The sequence below is a fragment of the Asterias rubens genome, chromosome 4 (assembly GCF_902459465.1).
Source record: "Asterias rubens chromosome 4, eAstRub1.3, whole genome shotgun sequence".
Taxonomy (NCBI): domain Eukaryota; kingdom Metazoa; phylum Echinodermata; class Asteroidea; order Forcipulatida; family Asteriidae; genus Asterias; species Asterias rubens.
In genome coordinates, this window is record NC_047065.1 from 12,236,014 (window position 1) to 12,253,476 (window position 17,463).

Consider the following 17,463-nt stretch of genomic DNA (forward strand, 5'->3'; position numbering starts at 1 on the left):
GTTGCCCTGTCAACCACAGAAATGTCTCACTCTTTGGTTGCCCTGTCAACCACAGAAATGTCTCACTCTTTGGTTGCCCTGTCAACCACAGAAATGTCTCACTCTTTGGTTGCCCTGTCAACCACAGAAATGTCTCACTCTAGTATTGCTCTGTCAAACAGAGACATTTGATTCTCCTTGTTTGCGCTGACAACCACATAAATTTGTATCTCTTTAAATTTGGTTGCACTGACAACCACAGAAATGTCTATCTCTTTACTCTGGCGGTTTTGGTCAAGTCGATGATGTGACAAGTTTGAGACATTTTGCATATCTCATGCAACATTCAGGGGTTCCGAATATAATCTGTATGGCAGGACATAGTTCTTTTTGGGCTTGATTTTTGTAATCTTGTTTTCGTTTAACTTTTTTTCGTTTAAGTTTTTGCTGTAATTTAATTTTAGTGTCTGTTGATGTTATTCTAACATTGTTGGTTACAACAAAGGGTTTGAGTAGTGGGTTTATGTAGTTAAAGCTAATTGATTTCAAGCTATAACATTTCTTTGTCACTGTATTTTTTTATTTTTTTTTATCTAGTTTATAGACACTGGACACTTTTGGTAACTGTCAAAGACCAGTGTTCTCACTTGGTATATCTCAACATATGCACAAAGTAACAAGCCTGTGAAAATTTAACTCAATTGGTGGTCGAAGTTGCCAGATAATAATGGAAGAAAAACACCCTTGTCATACAAAGTTGTGTGCTTTCAGATGCTTGATTTTGGGACCTTTTATTCTGAGTTCTCGAAATCAAATTCAAATATTTTAGTGGAAAATTACTTCTTTCTTGAAAGCTACGTTACTTCAGAGGGAGCCATTTCTCACAATGTTTTATACCATCAACAACTCTCCATTGTTAATTACCAAGTTATGTTCACAATTATATTGAGTAGTCACCAATAGTATCCAGTTTGATTTAAAAAAAATTTTGTTTACTTTGTTTAGGCTTTTACTGTGTTTTTCTTAGTGGTTTTTAAGATTTTAAAAAGATTCATTGTAGGGTTCAGGTAATTATTCATATTGGTCTAAAGATGTTTTTTATTCTGCTTAACCTTGTTAGTTCCTTCAGTCGGATTTGTGAATAAACTCCAGCAACTAATAATGGAACACACAGCAGTACAGCTTAACTTCTGAGTCCCTGCAATAAAATAAGTATTTGACCCACTGCATCATTGTCATTTAAGGCTGCTGATTGCAGCATTTGCCATTATGGGAGTAAAATTGCATATGAATTTTATGGTAGGCATTTTAAAATCTGTTTAATGGATTGAGTGTCACCTAATATGTGCACTAACTGCACAATCATGGAGAAATTCATTGTATAACACTCCCAAAATGGCGCAACAAAGATTTTCCTGATCATCAAATATGAGTTCTGGTGGTTAGGTCATCGGAGTGTGTATTCGAATAAGTGGGTACCAGCTAGGGTAGAGGTTGATACTGTGTATGAAAAGCCCTTAGAGCATAGGGTTGCCCAGGTTGTATACCCCCAATGGAGCTAAGACAGATTAAAAGAATGTTATGGCCAAATGACCAACGCAATAATGTAAAGCGCATTGAGACGGTTATTGTGAAATGTGCTCTATAAAGAACTAGTTATTAATACAGATATTATTATGACACCATGTGGTTTGGGTCAATAAGTTGTTTATCATGTGTTGTACTCTTTATTTATTTTGATTATCAAATAATAAACCTCAAGGTTAACAGACTGGGAATTTTTTTCTTTGCTCAATCCCAATATTTTTTTTGGTTTACTTGTAGGAATCCTTGAGAAGATGACACTCTGAGATGTGCAGGAAGATGTGTAGGGAGGCAGCCCACCAGCAAGGCTTCCCCTGAAATGGCTGCTGAAGAGACGAGAGTACATAAAGTGCTATAAAAGCTTTACTGTAGTGAAATATTTGCCATCATCCTGCAATACACACATGGTAAGTTGCAGTCAAGTTTGTTGTTATTCTATTTTTTGTAAAAGTTAGCTAACGACAGGGCCCAATTTTATGGCTCTGCTTACCGTAAGCACAGAATCGAGGTTACGGAAGTAGGGAATTCTGTGCTTACGACAAGCGTATTTCACGGGTTAGCGGTGATTTTTGGCTTCTGCGCGTGCGTACTCCCTGATAGGCATTCTACACTTACAAGGCTAGCGCAGACACTCGGCGCTTGCTCGTAATCGGGGAATCGTGATCGCAAGCACAGAATTCTGCAGTAAGCAGAGCCATTAATTGGGCCCAGTACCGCTAACAAAAAGGCTCTACTGAACTCCTGTATGTGAGATTTGCGTCCAGAGTTAAAACAATTTTCATTTTGATGATTTTGTTGTGGCATGTTATGGCCAAGTTTCTGCGACTGCCTTGTGCCCAACTGTATGGTGCGTGCCAACCAATAATGTCTGTAGGTATGCATGAATATATTCAGGGTATTTCATTGTCACCAATTGAATGATTTCACTGTGCACATTTTTCTTTACCAGAATGCCTTGTGTGATCATTACCCCAGCGGTGCGTTTTTGTAACCAATACATTTTTTTGGTTGAATCAGCCAATGGTTCATCACAGGCCAATAATCAAAACTTTTATTGGTTACTGTCGCCAAAACGCACACCTTGAAGTGTAACTTTGAAATATCCTATATTGCATATTTAAGTTAATCCTGTGATTGATCCATCTTATGGTGAAGACTATACAGAGCGTACTGTAAAAAGTTGCATCAAGATAGAGCTACTGGTCCCCTCTCAATGTTTTTCAATCTTGCGGAATGCTAATTGCATACAGTTTTAGGTCATCATATAAAAGCATGATTCATTTGAAATGTTTTGCATCGAAACACAGGCATTTTGACACCCATGTACTTAAAACATAAATGTTTTTAATAAATGGATTAAAGGAACACGTTGCATTGGATCGGACGAGTTGGTCTATAAAAAGCGTTTGTAACCGTTTGTTATAAAATGCATATTGTTGGAAAGATGTTTTAAAAGAAGAATACAATGATCCACACATATTTGCGTCGAAATTGTATGGTTTTCTTTTTACTTTGCGATATAACACGGTCGGCCATTTATGGGAGTCAAATTTTGGACTCCCATAAATGGTCGAACGTGTTATATCGCAAAGTAAAAAGAATACCATACAATTTCAACGCAAATATGTGTGGATCATTGTATTCTACTTTTAAAACATCTTTCCAACAATATGCATTTTATAACAAACGGTTACAAACGCTTTTTATAGACCAACTCGTCCGATCCAATGCATTGTGTTCCTTTAACGTGACAGCACTCTATACCAACTGAGCTATCTAGACCTATGTCGGTGTCCCCATTTTGTACATACATCGTTTTAAACTGTCGTGTAGCCAGGGATCATATGACACAGTGGGTACAAATGTCTACACGTTAATCTGGAGGTGGTTGGTTCGAGTCCCACTCTAGTCAATTTTGTTTTTCAACCCGAAATTGTTTTCTTTACAGGTCAAAAGGAGACATGACAAGACAGGCACATAAGAAAATGAGATGATGGAAAACCTCTTCAGTTGTTTGTGTTCTGCTCAGATGTTGCCTACAGCGACAAGGGATGCTAAGGTATTACTGCTCAGAATTATTATAACAACAAATCTATATGTAAAACATAAATCGAACATTGAAGGGGGGGGTGGGGGTTGGTTGTGAGCTTTGAAAATCTCACGCATAGGTGGCCTCTGGACTTGGCATCTCTGCCATTTGCATTTTGCAAAGGGCACTTCGACATGGGGCAATGGAGACCGATGGTCTCCGTAGCCTGCATGTTAGTCCAGGCCTGAGTGCAGATGCTATAGGGAAGGTATTTTGATGGTGTTTATATAAAACCTTTGATCAAAGTTCGTTGCATCAGAACAACAATGTCAAATCTGCATGTAGATCCTGCAAATATTATGAAAGTGCCCCATGCGAAAACTGTGCAATTTTGTCCATACATTCACGTTATTTTAACCATGTCTGATGATGTATACAAAGTCAAATCTTATTCAAACTAGCTTATGGTGGCCACTTTACAAACGCCCGAAACAACTCGGAGTATCCATTTTTGTTATGGTCAGTTGACCATATATTCTTTGAACTGGGAAATCTATTGTGCTGCATGCACAGGCTAGGCAGGCACCTTTACCGTGCTATGCTTTGAATCCCTCATAAAAATATATGGAGGGTACTGGAATTCATGCTTTAAATCTCCCTTTTTCTGGGGGATATTGTGTTATTTCGGATTCCAGACCCTTTTGTCCTTAATTTACAAATGATCAAGCAGGTTGCCATTACTGTATTTGGCTCAATGAGAGGTTGTCCGAATGGTAGATTATTAATATTAGATTATCATTCTTAGCCTTTGCCAAGGTTTTACGATAAAGAGTGAACTCATACCTATTTTTAACACAAAACAGAAGTAAGTTCATTATGTTTCCATAATAAAGCTGAGGGGGGTGGAAAGTCTCGATTACCTACAGAGGTGAGGTAACCAATAATTATTTCTACTAGTTATTTGTTTTTCTTTGATTTTTGTTTTATCTTGCAGTACTTTGATAACATCTTCTCCACATTGGGAGAGATTGAAAGAGAACAGGGCCCAATTTCATAGAGCTGCTTAAGCAAAAAAATCTTTGCTTTGTAAAATCAGATTACCGGCTAAGACTCCACTCAATTGTTATGCTAAGTAATTAACAGCTAAATATTAGTCACAAGCAATGTACATGGCATGACATTTTTGCCAGTAACATGTGTAAAATAAGCAAGCTATTTTCGTGCTTAAGCAAATTTTTTGCTTAAGCAGCTCTATGAAATTGGGCCCAGTTGATGAGGAGGGTGACTCCAGGAATGCGTCCCATTACAATGTGAGCATGAGGCGAAAATACACCTGGAAATTGTTTGTTTTTTCTTGTTACCCTCCTGAACTATAACACAACCTGCCATTTTTGTTGAAGCAAATTCATGACTCCTCAAAATGGCAGACTATTTTAGTTCACAGTAAGTATTATGAAATTTTTGACTCCACAAAACACAAAGTAAAACCACACAGTTGTGAGGCACCTTACTGTTGATAATTGCACACAAATCTAAAAGCAATGTGTCTCTTGAAGAAGGTTTTGATGACCTTGTGATTGAAATTGTTGAAATTTGAGATGTGATGAATTTTCAACAAGGTTTGATAAAAAGTACCGAGTCTGTTTTATTGATGAATTATCCCACGTGGCTTAAGGGGACACGTCGTCGCTTTCGAGTTGGGTGTTACTGTTTTGGGCTTTAGAAAGTGCTTGCTGTGAAATGGATGTGGTTGAAAATATGTTTTAAAATAAAAAAATAATGATCCACACAGATAAACATGTAACTGGAAATTGTTTGGTTTTCTTTCTATACTCTCTTGAAGTTTAAACACAGTCTGTCATTTTGTTGAAGCAAATTATGGACTCCTAAAAATGGCGGACTATTTTAGTTCACAAAGTAAATGGAATTTTTGACTCCACAAAACACAAAGTATAAGGAAAACCACAGTTTTGAGGCACCTTTTAGTGTTGATAATTGTACACTACTTCACAAACATGTTTCCAACCAGGGCCCTATTTCATAAAGCTGTTAGGCAGAAAACACTTCTTGACAAATTTATTTGCTAAGTAAAACTGATGTTATTTTGGGTGGAAACCTGTTTCTGTTAATGATACTTTTCTGTGCTGAGCCAGTTGTTTTGCTTTTAGGCTTTATTAAATTTGGCCAAGATTTATATCATACATGTGGGCAATTCCACGCTAATGGGCCAAAGGGATAACTTTGTAAAACAGGCATCTTTTTTTGTTAACCACAATCCTCATCTGCTTCTGAATGTACACAGACAAAAATACATGACCACATACTTAATTTTGTTACTACTATCCAACATTCCCTTCCATGTCACACTTGTGTGCCCTATAGTGTGGATATTGCCCATGTATATGTAACAAATGCTTTCATAATCCAAGGCGTCAAATCTAAAAGCAATGGTCTACGTCACTCTACTTACCTGTAGAGCAAATTACTACAATTGCATATTCCCTATGCGCCGCTAGGTAACAGTTAGACTTTTTTACAACAAGTGCAACAGCGCCCTCCATCGCCCAAAGCACACCGGCGCGAACGCCATGCGCAATTGCCCTCTTTCTCTCTTAGCTCCAAACAGGTGACACGTTAATTTTTAGGCTCCGCTAAAAATTATTACTTTTCCGTTGAACGAGTCTCTTTTGAGAGATAAGCTGTGTATTATTATTGTATTTGATAAAGACGTGTTTTGTAGAGTGTAGTGTGTCGTCTTTATTTATTTTCTTTGATATAAAATGAGTTCTAGAAAGACAGGGAGAGGTCGCGCTGTCGCTACCGGGGATACTTCCCTTTCCCCGGGACAGCTCGACTCCTTGGGGGGCTATGCCGTTGACGGTCCGTCGTCGGCACAGTCCTCCCAACCTTCGCAGCCCCTGCGTGCTGCGTCGGTCGTGGACCCAGTTGACTTCGGGGGGAACATTTCCCGTTCCCCCTCGTCGGTCAGCGTACAAGGGTCCAGCCTGTCTAAGGGTAAACGCCCGGGTACAAGCAAGAAAACGAAAAATCCTGCTACCCGGGCCGTTCCCAAGAAGAATAAGGCAGGCAAAGGAAACCCCATTCCGGGGTCTTCCACGCCTGCCGCTAAGCCACCCACTGGCCTACTGCGGACGGAGGGGGTCCCCCCTCCGCGTGTCTCAGTGCGCCATTCCCCATCCAGCCCCACCGAATCTCCCTCGGTGGCCGTGGTGGGGGACGGGGTTGAGTTTGTCGACCGTAACCTGGCCACTCATGCCATCGGGCTGGGCGCGCTGGCGGTCGGTCGGCAGATTGCTCATGCCGAGCCGGCGAACTGGGGTTCCCCTGGTATCCCGCGCTCGGTGGGTCCATCCTCATCCTCGGGTTTTACCCGTTGTTCTGGGATCCCCGTGACGCAACCCGTGTCCGAAGGGACATCGGAGGTTACCCCAGCCCTCTCTTCCCGTCGAGGAAAAAAGGCCAAAAAGGGGAATAGATCACGGCGCTCTTCGAGCTCCAGTGATTCCTCCCGGGAATCCCGCAGGGGCAAACGTCACCGCGGTGACTCGCTTTCACGGGCCGACTTCATGGAGGCTTTTCAAGCGTTGACCGCCACCCTGGCGGGCAGGTTGGAGCAGGGCCATGGCCCAGTGGCTCCGCCCGTTTTGTCAGCCCTTCATGGCGTGTCAGCCCCGCCGGGTTTTCCGGCCCGGGTCGACGCACCGGTCCCGTTCGACCACCAGTGGGTGGCCTCGGGTAGCGGTATCCCTCATACCATGAGCAGGGCCCCGGCGTCTTCGCTGTGCCACCGCTCGGTACCAGTGCCGACACAGACACGTGTCCCAGCGGTATCCCTGGCCCCTGTGGGGCCACCTGTGACCGCCAGGACTGTAACATCCCTGTCGGGGATCAGTTTGCACCCGGCGTCAGAATTTTCTGATTCGGGTTCAGCTATGGGCCATGATGATAGTACTGGGAACTCGCCCGGGACGAGTCGTCCCCCTGGGGATGACTCGTCCCCGGAAGAGGACGAGTTGTCCGCTATGCAGCGGTTGTCAATTCGTGAGACTGAGTTGCGGCTCGTTCAGCGGGACATGATCCGAGCGCTGAACCTGCCGGCCGTGGCCGACCCCCCTCCTTCTGAACGACAGTCTTTCAAGAAGAGGTCGGGTCCAGCTCCAGCGGCCCAGAATACATTTCCGACTCTGCCCCTGGATCGTGTTTGCACGGATCGTATGGATGCAGTTATGCAGGCAGGGAAATGGCGGGTGCATGCTTCACGCACTGAAGCTTACTATCGTTTTCCCCAAGGGGATTTCGATAAGTATTTTGCAACGCCCGTTCTCCCAGATTCGGCATCGGATAAACTCACTGCCGACCGGGGGGCTACTTCCTCCAAACGTCCCTTCGCCGATAAGGCCCGTGGGAAATTGGAGGAAGTGGCTAAGAAGTTGGACTCAGCCTCCCGTTTTGGGATGCGGTCCACTTCTTTCTTGTTACTCCTTTCCGAGTATTTGGCCTTGGGCGCTGACGGCGACTCGGCGGTTCCCGCCGATCTCGTGGTCGCTGCCCTGCACTGCCTTGATGATGGCTTGAGGACCATCCTGGACCAGTTCTCACGTATTTCCGCCCTGGCTACGTCTTCCCGTAGGGCGAACGTGTTGGACGCACTGTTCCTGCCTTCAGTTGGAGCGCGCAAGCGTCTTGACGCCTTGCCGCTCACAGGTCCTGACCTTTTTGCGGGCCAGTTCCAAGAATCCATGGAAGCTGAGGCCAAGCGCATCAAGGCGGCAGATAAGATTATTTTGAAGAAACCGGCTGCGCCCAAGGCCAAGGCGAAGAAGCAAGCCTCCTATACCATCCCACGGCGTCAACCTCAGCGGCCCGCCCGTGGTGGGTTTCGCGGCAGGGCCGACACTCAATCTAGTGTCCGAGCCGCGCCGACCCAGATGGAGCACCAGCCCTCAATCGGGGCGGGGTTTTCACGCGCCAAACCCCCGATTCCCGGGGGCATGGCGCAAGTGACTCGCTTGCCTCAAGGCGGCCTCCCAACGACGGACCCGTGGGGGGCTGCCTTCAGAAATTTCTGGGGTCCTGGGGACAGGTTGTCTCCGACCGGTGGGTCCTCGAGACACTCGAGTACGGCTACGCGCTCGAGTTCACGGGGACCCCCCCCCCCCCCGTCGGACATGATAATTCGGCCCACGCCGATTCCGTCCGACATGGGAAAGCGGTTGGCTCTCGAGGGGGAGATTTCCTCCCTCCTCCAGAAACGAGCAATTTACGCCGCTCCCATGCAAGGGGCGCGGACGGGTTTCATGTCCACCTTCTTCCTGGTTCCCAAGAAGGAGGTGGGCGAGTGGCGACCCATCTTAAACCTGAAACCCCTCAACAGATTCATACGTCCGCAGCGCTTCCGCATGGAGACGCTGCGGACCATTCTCGAATCTATCGTCACACCCGCCTGGGGGGCGAGCTTGGACCTGAGGGACGCGTACCTCCACGTGCCCATCAGGCCCGAGGATCGCAAATTCCTACGCTTTATGTACAACAGCGTCATGTACGAGTTTGCGACCCTGCCCTTCGGGTTGTCCACTTCGCCCCGAGTGTTCACCCGGGGTCATGATATTCATGTACCCCAACGCATGGCAGATCGACGCCCTGTCGATTCCGTGGGAGGGCCTCCTGGCTTACGCCTTTCCGCCATTCTCGCTCATCCCCCGGGTGTTGACCAAGATAGAGACCGCCCACTGCCGGGTGCTCCTCATAGCCCCGTTCTGGCCGCGTCAGCCGTGGTTCCCTCGACTCGTGAGGCTCCTGGTCCACCGCCCGGTGGTCCTGCCTCAACGTCCGGATCTCCTTTATCAACCCAGTTCCGGGATGATTCATCCGGCCCCGAGGCCAGTCGCTCCGCACAGCAGGCCTTTCACGCCGGGCTGCAGAGCTTGCCGCGCAGTCGAGGCGTGCCTCCACTCGTAAGGTCTACGATTGCCGACTACGCCATTTCTTTAAATGGTGTAGACGGCGATCTATACGTCCCCCCAGTGCTTCTCTGAGGGACGTAGGGGATTTTCTTCTCTACCTGTACGAGAGTGGGCTAGCGACCGCCACGGTCAAAAATTACCGGTCGGCCATCGCAGCCATTCATGAGGGCTTTCCTGATGGCTCCTCGATTTCTTCCAATCGAGCGATCTGTCAGCTGGCAAGGGGCATGTTTGTATCCCGGCCTCCGGTATGCAAACTTGTCCCGTCTTGGGACCTCCAGAGTGTTCTCTCCACTCTAGCAGGTCCCCCATTCGAACCCCTCAGCGATGCTCCTTTGCTGCAGTTGTCGATAAAGGTTTCCTTTCTGTTGGCGGCTGCTACGTCGCGCAGACGTAGCGAGCTCCACGCCCTGACATTGGCACCGGGTCACATTCGTTGGGAACCCGGTGGTGTCCGGCTGGTTCCTTCCGAAGGTTTTCTGACGAAGAATCAGTCTGATTCTTTTCAGCCTCCGGACATTTTCGTTCCGGACTTAAAATCCTTCTCTGCGGTTGCGGCTGACAGGCTTTTGTCCCCTGTCCGGGCGCTTAAATGGTACATAAGCCGCACCAAGCCTATCCGCCCTGGCCATCACCAACTATTCGGGGTGTCGTCCTCTTGGGCATTTTTTAAAGGTATACCAATAGAGGAGATAACCAAGGCAGCCTGTTGGAAGAGTTCTACAACCTTCTCACAGTGCTACCTGAAGGACGTACTCCAGACTGACGGCCAGGCAGGCCGTGCGGTGTTGCAGTCGGCCTCCCGTGGGTCATCCTCCCGCTAGTCCTCTTCGCATCAAGTCTTCACCCTCGGTGAGTTCTTGTCTGTATGCCATATATTTGTGCCACTGTTTAACATTGATAATGTTTTTTCCTTGTCCTATGGGGACGACACCCCCCGGGTCGTGAGCGGACAATGTGGCCCCCATATTTTGCGTTTCTTATTCTTGCAACAGCTGGTACCTCCTTCCGGTCGCGCCTCGTTGCCATGACGCCATAATAATTGTATGATGTGCAATAGTCCTGCGTATACCCACCGCCTTCCAAAACGGTGCTAGTCTATGCAATTGTAGTAATTTGCTCTACAGGTAAGTAGAGTGACGTAGACTCCCCCCCCCCCCCCCCCCCACAGTAGTGTGGGTAGGGTCTACGAATGAATACTTACCTGTAGAGCATCCCTCCCGCCTGCCCCACTATACTTGGTTCTTGTATACTTGTACGTATGAGTTTCCGAGAAAGAGGGCGATTGTGCATGGCGTTCGCGCCGGTGTGCACTGGGCGATGGAGGGCGCTGTTGCACTTGTTGTAAAAAAGTCTTAGTGTTACCTAGCGGCGCATAGGGAATATGCAATTGTAGTAATTTGCTCTACAGGTAAGTATTCGTTCGTAGACCCTACCCACACTACTGTGGGGGGGATTTCTCTTGTCGAAGGTTTTGATGACAATGTGATCGAAATTGTTGAAATTTGAGATGTGATGTGAATTTTCAACAAGGTTTGATAATAAGTCCTGAGTCTGATTTTTTAATGTTGAATTACCTCATATGCTTAAAGGGATATGTCGCGTTTGGGTTTGGTGTTTTGTGCTTTAGAAAGTTCTTGCTATGAAAAGAATCCTACATGGTTGGAAAGATTGTGACGGGGTCCACCAGAGGGGGGAAATGGAACCCGAGGCGAAGCAGAGTTAATCAATACTTATAATGAGAAATATTTAATAAAAATTAAGAACCATTAAAATATGTTTGGCCTTTCATTATATTTAAAAAAAGAGGGGAATGATAAGATACAAGTAAAAATTCCCCTATTAAATTGTATAAATTTTCTTACACAAACTGCAAAGGAAAGTTCATTTTCTAACATTTGGTTTCACTTAAGTTCACCTAAATTATGCTTTAGAAAGATGTCTTTTTTAAACGGTGATAATTTCAAAAATCATTCTCATTGTTATTTTAGTTTTGCACTTAGAAACTCATTATTAAGCTTTCCACCAAGTATCCACTATAGAAACAGTTAGTTTTACGATTTTTTTTTTTAAATGTTACATCTGTAATTCAGTAATTGATATTTAGCCTATTAATATTATTTGTTAAAATAAAAAATTAAAAAATAGTATTTGTTTGGTAAATTGAGCGACGTTAATAAAATCATTGACCAAAAGTTTGAACTTTGTGCATGGAGTTTATTATTAGTGATGACGTTTTTCCTCAAGCAGACTTTACCTTATAATTTCCAATAAAATAATTAAGCCATTACTAAAAGAATCCTTAATTATTTTCTGGGGGCGACTTCGCTAGGGGCGACATTGGCCGGGGCGACATTTTCAGTACGCTCTACTTTATATTCTTTCCAATACAATCCAGGATTTTTTAACCGGGGGGGGGGGGGGCATAACTTTGTAGTTTATCATAAGAAATTTAAGGGGTGGGGTCCAGGAGCCGGCCATATGGCCCCCGGTGTGGTTCAGGGGCGAAACCCCGGTGGGGGTCTAGGGGGCGAAGTCCCCTGGAGATCTGAGCTTTTGGAGTTTTTTGTGTCGAAAATCAAGCCTCCGTATGTCTAAATACAGAGGTCAAGAAACACTTTCTAAGCACTTTTGATCACACCATGGAGGTTGGATCACACAGTCGTCTAATGTTACTGGAAAATGTATGTACAGGTGACGTGGGACTCCTAAAAAGTTTTAATCACACACACCTCTTGAGTCTTTCAGTGAAATGCTTCGATAAAGAGGCTGTACATCGTCGGCAAGCGTTTTTGTTATAAGATTATTAAATAGGCCTACTGCTGACGTAAAAGTCACATTCTAGGCGGTGAAAACCTACATGTACTTTATGTTATCTGGGCGGCCAATTCCATGAATAATACATGTAAGCGGGCGGCTAACCCAGATCCGACCGATAGTCGTATGCTGCAAGCAGGGTGCTAGCCAGAAAAAGATTATAGGGTAGGGGCATTATAAAATCTGAACGCGAGCACGACGCCATTACGGCGTGGGGTCCGGGGCCCGCTTTAGGGCCCCGGGAAAATGTTATGTCGTAGCTGCTCTCTGTGGCAATCTAAGGCCTTTTCAGATACATTTCTTGGACCCCTAATTTCATCTGAAATTACTTAAAAGTAATACAAAGAATGCAGTAAGAGTTTGTCCACAAAATATTGTTGGGGTCTGTGATACTCCTGATACAGAAAATTTAAATAAAGATGCATTTTCCCTCTCTTTGCCATTTTCAAGCCCAGTAAGAAATAGTGCTGCAAGATGTAACCTTTGCAAAATCTGAGGGTACGGTTAAGATTTATTTCTACAAAGGTCATCAATTTTTGTCGTGGTAAGAATCACAAGGTATATCCTCTGGTGATCCCCTTTTCTGAAGAAGCGATAGTAATTTCCTTTTCACATAAAAAAAACAATAATAAAAAATAAAAAAACCGCATTCAAACTTCAAATAATTATGCTCTCCTTTTCCGTGTTCCTATTTTGGCTGTGTTTAATAATTTGCATTTAAATTCTCTGTTAATATTCAGCAGTACGAAACGGTCAGGTGATCCGTCCAGCCTATGATACTAGTTTCTATTGATAAGAGAGTAGGCAGTACCTAACTAAATCCAAAGCAATGTTGTATAAAGTAAAGGTTTAAATGTTCCGAAACGGTCAGGTGACCGGTCCAATATAAGAGATATTATTTTCTATAAGAAGAGATTCGATATTAATGCCGATTCATTTTAAGGAGCAGATGATCCGAAACGTCTAAGTGGCTATAGTCGAATTGAGCTTTAAATATTGCTTATGTTTAGAGAGTCAACAGACGGTGCTTAGTTAAAATTCATTGAAATTGTTAACGACCTGTGGGATCAGATGATCCGATAATTTTTTTTTTAAGTTGTTGGTCAGACGACCAGACGTGATGCATGAAAAGAACACACGATCCAGTAAAAAAACTAGTGTCCATTAACACTAAACTGTTTTTCTTATGTGTTTTATCAGAAACGTTTTAAATTTGTGTCATGGTGCCTGACCATTAAAAGTAAAAGTTAAACTTGTTTTCGTTAGTGCGGGTGATACTCTTTGAAATACCATTCCCTCAAAAATAAAAACTTGTTTAATGTTTGTGGCAAAAAATCTGACATAGCATCTTTAAAAACAAAATATATTTTTTAACAGGGCACCAAGGTCAAATTAATTTTCAATCATTTTCCAATAAAAAGAATCCTTATGAAAGTGGGTGGACTATTTCGTGTCTCTAACATCATGTTAAATTGCTATAAAATGCCGCTTTAGTTGATGCTCTTTCAGAGCAAAGTTTGAGCAATATAATTGCATATATAAAACAAAATATGGAGAATATATCCCAAAGGAGAATTTCAATTCAGTTTTGATTTAATATCATCAATAAATTGATAGCATGCCAACAATTTTTTTTTTTCAACAATAAAAAGGATTTTAATAAGTACTCTATGGGGGATTGTATGGTATGACTGAGTGATTAACAAAACTAAAATGACTGCATGATAGTACACTGCAATATTGTTGCACAGCGATTGAGCTATTAGTTACTATAGGTTTTCTCGGTCAATTTCGTAAAATGAGCGGTCAATTTAACCACCAGCCTATTCTATTTCGCACGAAATCGAATGTTACTAAAAAAAGGGTCATTCGATTTCATTTTAAGACCAGTCAAATCTACTTTTACGTCATTCGATTTAACAAAATAATCTCTCAATTTAACAATTCATCGAAGCTGCATTCAAATTCGCAGGAGTGTTTTTGAGGCGTGTGTTTAGTCATTCAATTTCATTTTGAGGCAGTCAATTCTGATACTTGTGCAGTCTTAAAAACGCTTGGTTAACTTGTTGTTTCCTTATACGAATGTTAAAGGCATGCGGTTAATTTGTTGGCACTCTTGAACAAAATATGCCAAGATTGTGAATGTTTACAAAAAACAACAACTGGAGTCACCTGGAAATAGATTTTTTTTTTTCAAACAGTAGAGTATGTGTTTCTGAACAATAAAATAATTTTTGAGTAATTGTTTTTAACGATTTATATGTTTAAAAAAATAAATAAAGTTGTGTGGGGGATGACTCCGCCTACCCCTTTTGTGACGTCAATCGAGGAAGACTTTGCCTCGATCTAACATCGAGTACATTCAAGTCCTAGTCGTGAGTTTTACGTTTCGAAAAAGTTTTTTTCTTGCATTTTCCCGGCAATGTCGACCAGGTGGATGCAGCAAAACAACTAAAGATCGGGTCAGTTTGCAAAGTGGTCCGGTCCGACGTCTTTTCCAGCGCTGTGCAGCAAACAATTCGAGCCGTCGTACTTAGAGAATCCGGAATACACTACACATTTTGACATGAAGAGAAAAGTTCTTTTCTAAAACATGACGTCATCTTTACAATTTTTCCAGCTAGTGTGGAAGTCGAAAAAGGTACCTGAAAGACGTAACGAACCTAAAGGAGCATTTGCCTAACGTGAAAAAAATCAGGGATTGTTTCAACTTTGAGGGCATGTATTTAGCTTGCGCCAAGCGTCACTATCTTGTTCTGGCACTGCATGCGATTCATCGCGCCTCGATTGACGTCACGAACAGCGCCCTCTCGGGTCGGGATTATTTTCAAATTTGTAAATAACATTGAAACTATTTTTTCTAAACCTTAGTTAATTGTTTATTCATATTCTACTCATCAAAACACATATTTTAGGGACAAAAGCTTTATTTTGACAAAATACCACTTCCAGGTGACTTGGAAAAAAAACACCAAAAACACACATTCAAACACATTCAAATGTCAGGTCTTGGTCAGTTAACCATTGAAGGTCTCCCGAAAAAAAATAAAGAAGAAAACAACCCTTATGGGGCCTAAGGTAAAGTCTACTGGAAACATAAAATAAAGAAAATAAGGTTCGCTCGATTTAAAAGTGAAGGTACGTAACGGTTTGCCTTATACAGTTTATCTGTTTATTCGTATTTCTTTAGTCGTACTTATTTGAATCCTCGGTGAGCGAAATTGATTGCCTCTTTACGAAACTGAAAATTACTAAATCAGCACAATCTCTAGTCGAACCGGTTTTGCTAAATTGAATGATGATTGTGTGTCATGAAAAAGAATGAGTGTGCTAGGAACTCGAATGCCTCAAAACGAAATTGAATGACCGAATTCTGAATTTGAAACGCAGTAAAAACCGGAGAGGCCAAATAGCTTTAATTCGAACGCATGAAAATTAAATTGGCTGCTCATTTGCCGAATTTGACCAAGAAAACCTATATGAGTTCCAAAGATGTGAATTGAACAGACTTTGGTGCCCTTTTCACTTTTAAATAAAAGCGCAGCATTAATTGGTATATAGGCCTATCAACAAGTATTGATAAGTTTCCAATTCGAAAACTCATTGACTAACAAGTTTGTATCAATCCTCTAGAAAAGTTGACGTTAGGTCTATAATTGAAAGATTTAAATAGTATAAAAATACATGGAGAAATGCAAAATTACTGCTTAAAGAAACACGTTGCCTTTGATCGGTCGAGTTGGTCTTTGAAAAGCTTTTGAAAACGTTTCTTTTGAAATGCATTTGCTTAGATAGATAATTTAAAAGTAGAATATAATGTTCCACACGAATGTCTCGGAATTTCACGGTTTTCCTTTTACGTCGCGTAGAAACACGGTCGGCCATTTTATGTGAGTCAAAAATTTGACTCCCATAATATTATAGGAATTAAATTCTATACATGTAAGAGTTTTTTAATGAGAAAAAAAAATGTGATCTAGTAGTTAAAATATTACTATTTTTATAAAGGCTGTTACCACAACAAGTTGTACTTCAAAATTAAATGAACAAAAGACTAGAGTTATCATTATGTTAATTCTCAAATGTGTAAGATTGTTATGAGATTCAACAGTCAGTTTAGTTTAAATGTAGCACATGTCGCTTTTTGAAAATGGTGCTGTAAATTTGTTGATCATTTTAATGTGACTTGTGGTCGTTGGGGTTAAATAGTTAAGTTGGTAGAGCACAGGCACATTAATCCCGAAGTCATTGCTTCAAATCTCGCTCCTGTAAACAGTTGTCTTCATTCGACCCAAAATTATTGAAAAGAAAAATTCTTAGTATTCCCTTGCTTGTGGTTCATCATTTGATAAATTACTTCATTCACTTACACAAACTGCATGTTAAAACATATTTCTTAATGGGTGGGTGCCTTTTACCCGTCATATGCTATGTGACACATTATCAGTACTTTCCCAAATTTTCTGGATGTAAAAGTTTATGATGTACTTGTGCAAGTATTTTGTATGTCTTTCTTACTTAATAGGTATCGGATCTTGTATGTTTTGTATGATATTTTGTTTCTTCACATTGTTTGGCACACTGGGGAGACATATTTGATATTTTTGTAGGCTCTATATAAATGTGACCAATATGGATGAACTCTCAATGTTGCTTCCCTTTTTTTCCCAGCGACAGTAGCACTCTCTCATTCGCAAATAGAACGCTCCGGGGATCACCTCGGAGGTCGTAGTTTTAACCATAGGACTCGAAGCAGTTAATATTTGTATATTATTAAAGGCAGTGGACACTATTGGTAATTACTCAAAATAATTATCACCATAAAACCTTTTTTGATTACGAGTATGGGGAGGAGGTTGATGGTATAAAACATTGTGAGAAACGGCTCCCTCTGAAGTGACATAGTTTTCGAAAACGAAGTAATTTTCCACGAATTTGATTTCGGGACCTCAAGTTTGCACACAACTTCGTGTGACAAGGGTGTTTTTTCTTTCATTATTATCTCGCAACCATATGCAATAATGTCTACCGGACGGTTTAGCATATGCAATCCTGTCTGCCCGGACGCTG

General features: G+C 42.5%; 1 long non-coding RNA gene across 1 annotated transcript; it reads left to right on the forward strand.

The window, feature by feature from the left end:
• Positions 1-827: 827 nt before the first annotated feature.
• On the forward strand, positions 828-4,600 carry LOC117289539. The gene is made up of 3 exons (XR_004518952.1): positions 828-1,450; positions 1,804-1,970; positions 3,512-4,600. It is a non-coding gene; the product is annotated as an uncharacterized LOC117289539 (long non-coding RNA).
• The last annotated feature ends 12,863 nt before the right edge of the window (positions 4,601-17,463 follow it).